The 8474-nt window shown below is 40.3% G+C and overlaps 1 pseudogene; it reads left to right on the forward strand.

Annotated features, from left to right (window-relative positions):
- Positions 1–783: 783 nt before the first annotated feature.
- On the forward strand, positions 784–1865 carry LOC101516465 (olfactory receptor 9G1-like; annotated as a pseudogene).
- The last annotated feature ends 6609 nt before the right edge of the window (positions 1866–8474 follow it).

Raw genomic sequence — 8474 nt, forward strand, 5'->3', positions numbered from 1 at the left:
TGGTTTTAAGTCCAAAAATTAATAAATAAAATCATAAATAAATAAATAAATAAATAGGTAGATAAAATGTATGGACATTCTGAAAAAGCTAAAATTGTGGAGAGTGGTTTGGACTTCAAGCATAAATGGATAAATAAATGAAGTTAATGTATGATATAAAAATAAAGGAGAGGGTTATACCCAAATAAATAATCAATCAGTCAATCAAAAAATAATTGAATTGTATGGGCAAATAAAAAATTTAAAATGATTTTAAGTCCAAAATGAATCAATATATAATCAATATTCATGAAGTTGTAAGGACATTTTAAAAAATTTAAAGGAGAGATTTTTATAGTATAAATAAAGAAGTAAATAAATAAGTGCAATTTTATAACATTTAAAAAAGAAAATAATCTTGGAATCTCCTTGCCCTTAAAAGCTAAATGAATTGCATGAACATTTAAAGAGAAACAGCACTCTTCCCTCAGGGCAAGTACATCGTGAGGGAAACTGGGGAACTGGATTAAAGTCCTTGCTCTGCCCTGCCGCTAACATCTTGCGGCAGGATGAGTTTGGGAGGGGTTCGGGCTTTGGGGTTGGGGGCAGCTGCAGCTCCCTGCAGTGTGGCGGCTGTGGGCGGTGCCCTTGCCAGGCTGGACCCAATGCTGGGGACTCAAGCCAAAGCCCCTGCTGGAAGGCAGAGACCCAGTCCTTAGCTTTCTCTAGGCTCAAGAGAGTTGTTCCCAATCAACAGAGTGATTCACTAAATTCTCCTTTTGTCTCCTCCTAAGGCCCCACATCATGCAGAGAGGCAATCACTCAGTGACCGAGTTCATCCTGCTGGGCTTCACAACAAATCCCGTGATGTAGCTGGTCCTCTTTGTGCTGTTCCTCAGAGTCTACTCCATGACCTTGGTAGGAAATACCACCCTTATCATGTTGATCTGTGACTCCCTGCTACACACACCCATGTACTTTTTCATTGGAAATTTGTCTTTTCTGGACCTCTGGTTGTCCTCTGTCTACACTCCTAAGATTCTAATGACCTGCATGTCTGACAAAAGCATCTCATTTGCTGGCTGCCTGTGTCAGTTCTTCTCTGCTGGGCTGGACCACAATGAGCGTTACCTGCTGGCTGCCATGGCTTATGACCGTTATACGACCATCTTCAAGCCACTGCTTTATGCTCAAGTCACGTCCATAAAACTGTGTGCATTTTTACTAACAGCTTCATATCCTTCATATCTTGGTGGCTTTATTAATTCTTCCATCGTCACCAAAAAAACCTTTTCCTTCGACTTCTGTGATGATATAATGTCATTGATGACTTTTTCTGTGACTTGCTTCCCCTGGTGGAGCTGGCCTGCGGCAGAAAGGAAGGTTACCAGACTCTCATGTACCTCTGTGTCCTAGCCTCCAGTGTCATTACCAGACTCTCATGTACCTCTGTGTCCTAGCCTCCAGTGTCATTACCAGACTCTCATGTACCTCTGTGTCCTAGCCTCCAGTGTCATTACCAGACTCTCATGTACCTCTGTGTCCTAGCCTCCAGTGTCATTACCAGACTCTGATGTACTTTCTCCTGACCTCCAATGTCATCACCCCCATTGTGTTCATCCTCGCCTCCTACCTCTTCATCATTGCCACCAATACGCTCCACCCAGGGCTGCCTCACGGCCTTCTCCGCTTCCTCTTCCCACCTCATCTTTGTCACCTTATACTGTGGTTCCATTCTCTACCTCTATGCTTGCCCTCAGTCTAGCTACTCTTTGTCTAGTGACAAAATTGAGTCTGCATTTTACAATGTGGTGTTCCCCATGCTGAATCCTGTAAGCCTGAGGAATAGAAATGAGAAAGAGGCTCTGAACAAACTCTGCAGGTAAAACAGATGTTTTTGTTCTAGTTAAAAGACTCTATTTAATCAGTTATTTGTATTTTTTATAAAGCAGAGCTGGTCAATGTGTTACATCAGAATCAATGCTCATAAAATGAGGTCGAGGCATCTCTTTTAACATTAGACGGTTCATCAAATGTAAGACAGACAAGTTATTGGACCCCAGAAGATAAAATTTGAATATAAATTATAAGGATGTGTATTGAGTGTCATCTTACTTTGGATTGAAAGCAATGACCATGAACCAAAACATGATCTCTTGAAAAAAAAGGAGCTATATAATCTATGCTCACTAGCTGGCGATTTGGTTAATTGATATGCAGAGAACAGGGCATCTGACTCCGCTAACTGACATGGCTGCAGCTAGTGTCCCTCCCCCCTGGGACAGGAGACAGGGACCTGTTCTTAATTGTTACATTTCCAAAGGGCAGATTTTAGGTTGTTTGAGAAAGACATTTCTGGATAGTGGAAGATACATCTCACAGGGAGAGAGAAGGACCTTACTACTGTTGGTTTCCTAAAGTAAATATCCTAAGAAAAGGAAGACCAGGTGGTCCAGCCAGGCTTTGTGAGGACAAAAAGAATACTTTTTTTTTTTTTTTTGGCAGTAGTGAGTTTTCTCAGACAGGAACTTGTAGGAGATTGGAGTCCTCCCAGAGGCAGGGTCTAGAGCTATTAGAGACTGTTCCAGTGTTTGCTCAACTTTTTTTGGTGGGTGCCAGTTGGAGGGTGAAAGAAGTGGTTTTGTGCCCAGAGTTGCTGTCCCCGTAGGCCAAGTTGGAGGCCTAGTTGAGAAAAGGGCTCAGAGGGCCTGACTACACTTTGATCAAGTAGAGAATCTTTACCAAAAGCCAAAGCACCGTGATATCCCTTTGTGTGCTCTCAGAAGCCTTGGTGATGCCGTGGAAGGAGCAGGTGAATGAATGACCTGGAACTGAACATACCATCACTGTTTCCACAACCTCAGCACACTGTGCTAGAGCCCAAGCCCCAGGATCTGGGGAAACTGGAGGCTTTTAAAGACTTGACAAGTTTTAAAAGCACTTCAAGGATGTCAAAATCAAAAATGATTCAAGTCTTCGAAGCTTGCCTAGCCTTTTTGAGGAAGCTGGAACCTAGAGCTAGTTCAGTCTCTTAGGTGTGAAAAATCCAAGGAAGTTCAGCATGTGGTTCTGTATGGCCACTCTGCATTTTGTTCAGGATTAACACTCCAGGAGTGGCATGTTAAGGACACAGACTCCCGATGACTTGCACTGGGGGTCCCATTCTGCTCATTTGCTTATATTGTTTGTTGTTGGTGGTGCTGTTTCTGTTTTTTTGTTGGGCTCCCCCTTCTCACGCCTGTATGTTTTAACCTGCAATCCATGCAAGTGATGTACCTTCAGAGCGACTGAATGGTTAGTAACACGGCTCAGCCGAGACTAAACTAGGTCGGACAGAGAAACTGAATGTGCTTGGCGACCTCCCGATGTTGTTTCCCAGAGTAACAGTATAAGATGCAAACAGAACATGAAGGAACCCCAGCTTAGTGAAAAAAAAATGAAATTATATTCAGGACATCTGACTTCTAAGTGTTTTTCTTGCAGGACATTCCTGGGTCGGCAGCTTTTACATCCGACATTTCATCACATTTTACCCTTTCTATGGAATTTTTGGAAGCTTTCTGCTCATATATTTGGTCAAGTAAGAATATTTTTATACCCATAACCCAAATGATCCTTTTACCTTCTTTGACAGCATATTTGTGATTAGCACAAGTCACATTCCATTTCCTAAAACTGAGATATTTTCCAGCAAATATGCAAAAAGTGACGTAAAACTATTATCTAACTGGACATCGCAAATCCTTGACAGGACAGGAATGTTAATGTTCTTTTCTGAGTAAAGATTTTCCCAAAACCAAATAATTATTTTTTTACTTCTTTTTTATTATTATCATTTTATGATACAGTTCCATAGGCCCTGGGATTTCCCTCACCTCTACCCACCCCACTGAGTTCCCCTATATTATTACTATAGTATAGTTTATTCAGGTTATGAAGAACTTTACCAAATAATAATTTTTTACCTTGATTTTAATAAATTACATTCTTTAACTGCCTCTTTGTTCCGCTCTTATTCTATTGCACCTTTACTCTAAAGGCTAAGTAATTATAAGGATAATGGTAGCTGCTATGCATCAGACACGTTGTTGAAAGCTTTCAATGCAGTATCTTGTTTGCTTAATCCTGTACAATCCTACAATGTAGATAGTATCATTTTTATTGTCCTGATAAGGGAATTGAGCTCATAGAGATGAAACTACTTACTTCATGTCATAGAACAAGTAAGGCCACTGCCAAGAAAGAACTTTAACTTAGTTCTCTTCAATGACAAAACCCAGACTGTCAACTATTTACCAGTTATTGGAACATTTGAACCTCCTTTATTTCCTCTAATGTTGAGCTGCTTCTACCAGTGGTTATGCAAGCCCAATGATTGGAATCCTTCAAACAGTCATCATTTCCTTCTTTCTACTTCCCCAAAGGTTTCTGGAAAGTGCCTGGATTGCTTGTGTTACCCAGATGAGCCACATACCCATGGAAATGAGCAAAGAGGAGAATTGGAACTGGCTCAGCACTCAGGTAGTGATGGAAGAATCCTTAAAACCCTATTGCATTAACTTTTACTTACCTTGAATATTAACAACTCATTTTATTAGAATACTTGTCTGAGGCCAATGCTTCGCATGCCACTGTGTGAGGTAGGTACTCTAATACCCCTGACCTTACGTATGGTACAATTGAGGCAGGAGGCATGCAAAGATTCAATCACATCAGACCAAAATTAGGAAATGTATATCTACATAGTTTGACTATACAGCCTTCATTTGCTTTAAACCAAGGACTAGTCAAGTGAAGTCCAGAGGTCAGATCTGGCCTACTTTATTGTGATTTTTCCCAAAGTCACTTTACTAGATTTAGTTAAAATAATATGTAATGATACTGTGACTATAACTATTGTGTAAAGTTATGGAACACTCCAGTAGCCTGCCAGATTGCTGGTGTTTCCAATGTCTCACACAACAATAACTAAAACAACACAATGACTTTATACTTCCAAACGTTTTTGATAAACTCCAAAAAATTTTTGTAGCATTTTAAACCATTTATCATTGATGTTTACTGTATTTGAAGTGAAAATGAATATTTAAACATCTAAGTATGAACTCCTTTATTCATTAATGTTAAAACAGCAAGAATAAGTCTCAGACATGTTAACATCAGAGTAATGATGTCATCCCAAGTTTAATAATATCTGGAAAATTCCACGATCCAAGCAAGAAGGAGTGGCAAAGAAAAAGGCAAGTGATGTCTTAGAGGTAATACAGCAGGTGACAGTTTTGGTCTTGCAGATCTCGTCAAAGTGTCCTGGCCACCTCCAGCTTCTCTAGATTAGGGCAACTAACAGTCACATACAACACTCACAATAGCAACAACCCCAGCTAGAATTACACCTCAAGAAAGGTTTAATTGAATAAAACATCATTCTTACGAACTCAAGATAATTTTTTAAATGCTGGAAAGAAAATACATAAGAATACAAAAGAAAACTTTTTAAGTTGGAACTCACTTCTGTGCACAGACATCTTGGCTAGAACTTGAATATCCTACTCATTTAGAACTCCTTTAAGTTGACTCCACGGACATGGCATTCAAACCTGGCAATAAGCACCACAATCCTGCAATCCCACCTTCAACTGCCAGAATCGTCAGTCACAACACCAAGGTCAATGGTGATGTTCTCGCTCAAACCCTGTGTAGCTTTTTGTATCTGTAGCCTTATATGTACCTCACAGAAAAATTGCATAGTCTTTTAAAAGTCTAAGTTTCTGAAACAAAACCGAATATCATTTATACTCCTTATAGTTTCTTGCAAGAAACAGGTATACAATAAATACTTGTAAGAATGTTTGACTAAATGAAGAAATAAGTGAACATTTGCTTTGTGTTGTTTGACACTTGGGCTCATTTGTAGCTACTGTAAACCTTTTCTTTGCAGGTATTGGCAACTTGTAATATTGCACAGTGCTTTTCAGTGATTGGTTTGCTGGGCACCTGAACTTTCAAATTGAACACCAGTGAGTGATTTAAAAAAAAAAAACATTTTGTGTTAGGACAGAAGCCGTCACTCAGCCTCGAATAGAGATCAGACCAGAGATCCAAGTGCAGAATTACAGAGACAAAAATGAATATTTTCTCTAAAGGCTGCTATCTATATTAGCATCAATATGGGAGGGAAAGAGGGAGGGAGGGAGGGAAGGAGAGAGGGAGCGGGAAACGGAGGGAGAAAAGGAAAATATCAAATGTGAGCCGGTGAAGCAGAATCTCTCAACAATATTCAAGGAAGAAATTCTTTTTCTGCAATAATCAGAAAGATTTTGCACTTGTTGATGACATTTTCTCATTCTTTCTCTTACATTAGTTCCTTAAAGCCTCGGCATAGCAGGAAATGATCATCATTCATGTTTTATTGCATGGAAGATTAAAACCCAAGTCATTTACTTGGCTGATTACTGGACCAAAATAAACATGTCCAAGGGAGCTACTCCCAAACGTTTACCTTCTCCATGGCTCACCCACATGGTTTATGTGTTAAGAGATAAGGCAATGGGCCTGGGTCAGTGGCCTAGTGGCTAAAGTTCTTGCCTTGCACACAACAGGATCCCATATGGGCACCGGTTCTAATCCTATCCAGCTCCCTGCAGTCGAGGATGGCCCAAAGCCTTGGGACCATGCACTCACATGGGAGACCTGGAGGAAGAAGCTCCTGGCTTCAGACCAGCTCAGCTTTGGTCCTTCAGCCTCCTCCTCTCTGTATATCTGACTTTCCAATAAAAATAAATAAATCTTAAAAAAAAGAGAGATAAGGGGAGAGTATTTTGCCAAGAGTTTTTTAAATCCCCAGAACAGAGGAGGAAGGTCAAGATTGGGTCTTCATTGGTGGTAAGAGAATAAAGAGAACTCCTTTGGGTTTCTCTTTGATATAAACTTCACTTCTTCTCTTGGTTGTTTCCCCAGTCTCTTCCCTACAATGCCTCGCCATAATTACTACAAAGTGGCACCTCTGGTGAAGTCACTGTGTGCCAAGCATGGGTTGCAGTATGTGAATAAGCCCATGTTGCAGGCGTTTGGAGATATTGTCAGCTAATAACATAATTTCTTCCGGCTCATAGCTCTCAGTTCTTTTCACTACCACCCCCAGACTACGCACTGGCCTGTGAATCATCCACCCAAGAACCCTTTATTAAGGAATACCTGTGAAGCCAGCATGGACACAGAAGTCTTCAGTGCGCAACAGCAACAGAAATAAGGATAATGGAAATGCTTCGTCGTTTTCCTATTACCTTTGGGAACTTCTTAGTGAAAATGTTGTATTATCTGACTACGTATGAGCGTTTTAAAACTAAGGCTGAGTATTATTTGGCCCTTCACCCTCTAGAGGGTTTCCGACATACATTAAAAGTTAAGTAGTGAGAACTATGAAGTCACCTGGTCCAGTGTTGTATGCTTAGATGTCTGCAGGTCCAAGGGGACACAAATGTGCAAATAGTGCTGGTGTTAGAGTAGTGAGGTTTGCTGAAATTGAAAACTCCATACGCATCTGTATTAGTGTGTAGTATTTATAAATATATATATACAACACAAATATAACATAAATAAAATAAATAAAAATAATAGTATAATAAAATAAAAATTAATAAACAGCAAAATATATAGTATATATAAATCATACTATATAAGAGTGTTCTATATATATTCATATATATGATATATATATGAATAAGTTCCATATATGCAAGCTTTTATGCTGTCATACCAAAGTGAACCAATACAGAGTGGTTTGGGAAAATTATGGTAATACAAATGCCTGTTGATTTATGTGGCTTATGTGGATCTTTGATTTATTTTAAAATTTTAAAAAGATTCATTTATTTGAAAGGCACAGTTACAGAGAGGGAGAGAGAGAGATCTTCCAACTGCTGTGTCAGTTTTCAGATGGCTGTAATGGCCAGGGTTGGTCCAGGCTGAGGTTAGGATTGAGGAGCTTCTTCTTGGGCTCTAATATGAGTGGCAGGGGCCCAAACACTTGGGCTATCATCCACTGTTTTGCCGAGGCCATTAGCAGGAAGCTAGGTCAGGTGTGGAGCATCCAGGGACTCAAATCTGTGCCCGTATGGAATGCTACCCATGTGGGCTTTTGGCATTGCAGGTGGTGGCTTTACTCATTGCATTGTAATATTTGTCCCTTAAAGATGTTTTTTCAAGAGCTAAAGATATTTTCAGAGTTGTCAACATAGATTTGTGCCTGTGTTTGCTGGTTGGAGTGGTTTTTGCCTTCTAATTACAGAGCATTCTAAGCACAGGCACTGGGAGGGCACACATAGTGGTGGGATTTGGGAAGGCAAACACACACACCCACACACACCCACACACACCCACACACACCCACACACACACACACAGTGGGTGTAACTGAGGACCGGGAGGAGGGAAGCCATCACGGAGTCCCAGCTTAGGACCTCCTGTTGTCTGTCTCTGAGGGAAGCTCTCCCAGC

Source organism: Ochotona princeps, chromosome 4, assembly GCF_030435755.1.
Source record: "Ochotona princeps isolate mOchPri1 chromosome 4, mOchPri1.hap1, whole genome shotgun sequence".
In the NCBI taxonomy this organism is placed as follows: domain Eukaryota; kingdom Metazoa; phylum Chordata; class Mammalia; order Lagomorpha; family Ochotonidae; genus Ochotona; species Ochotona princeps.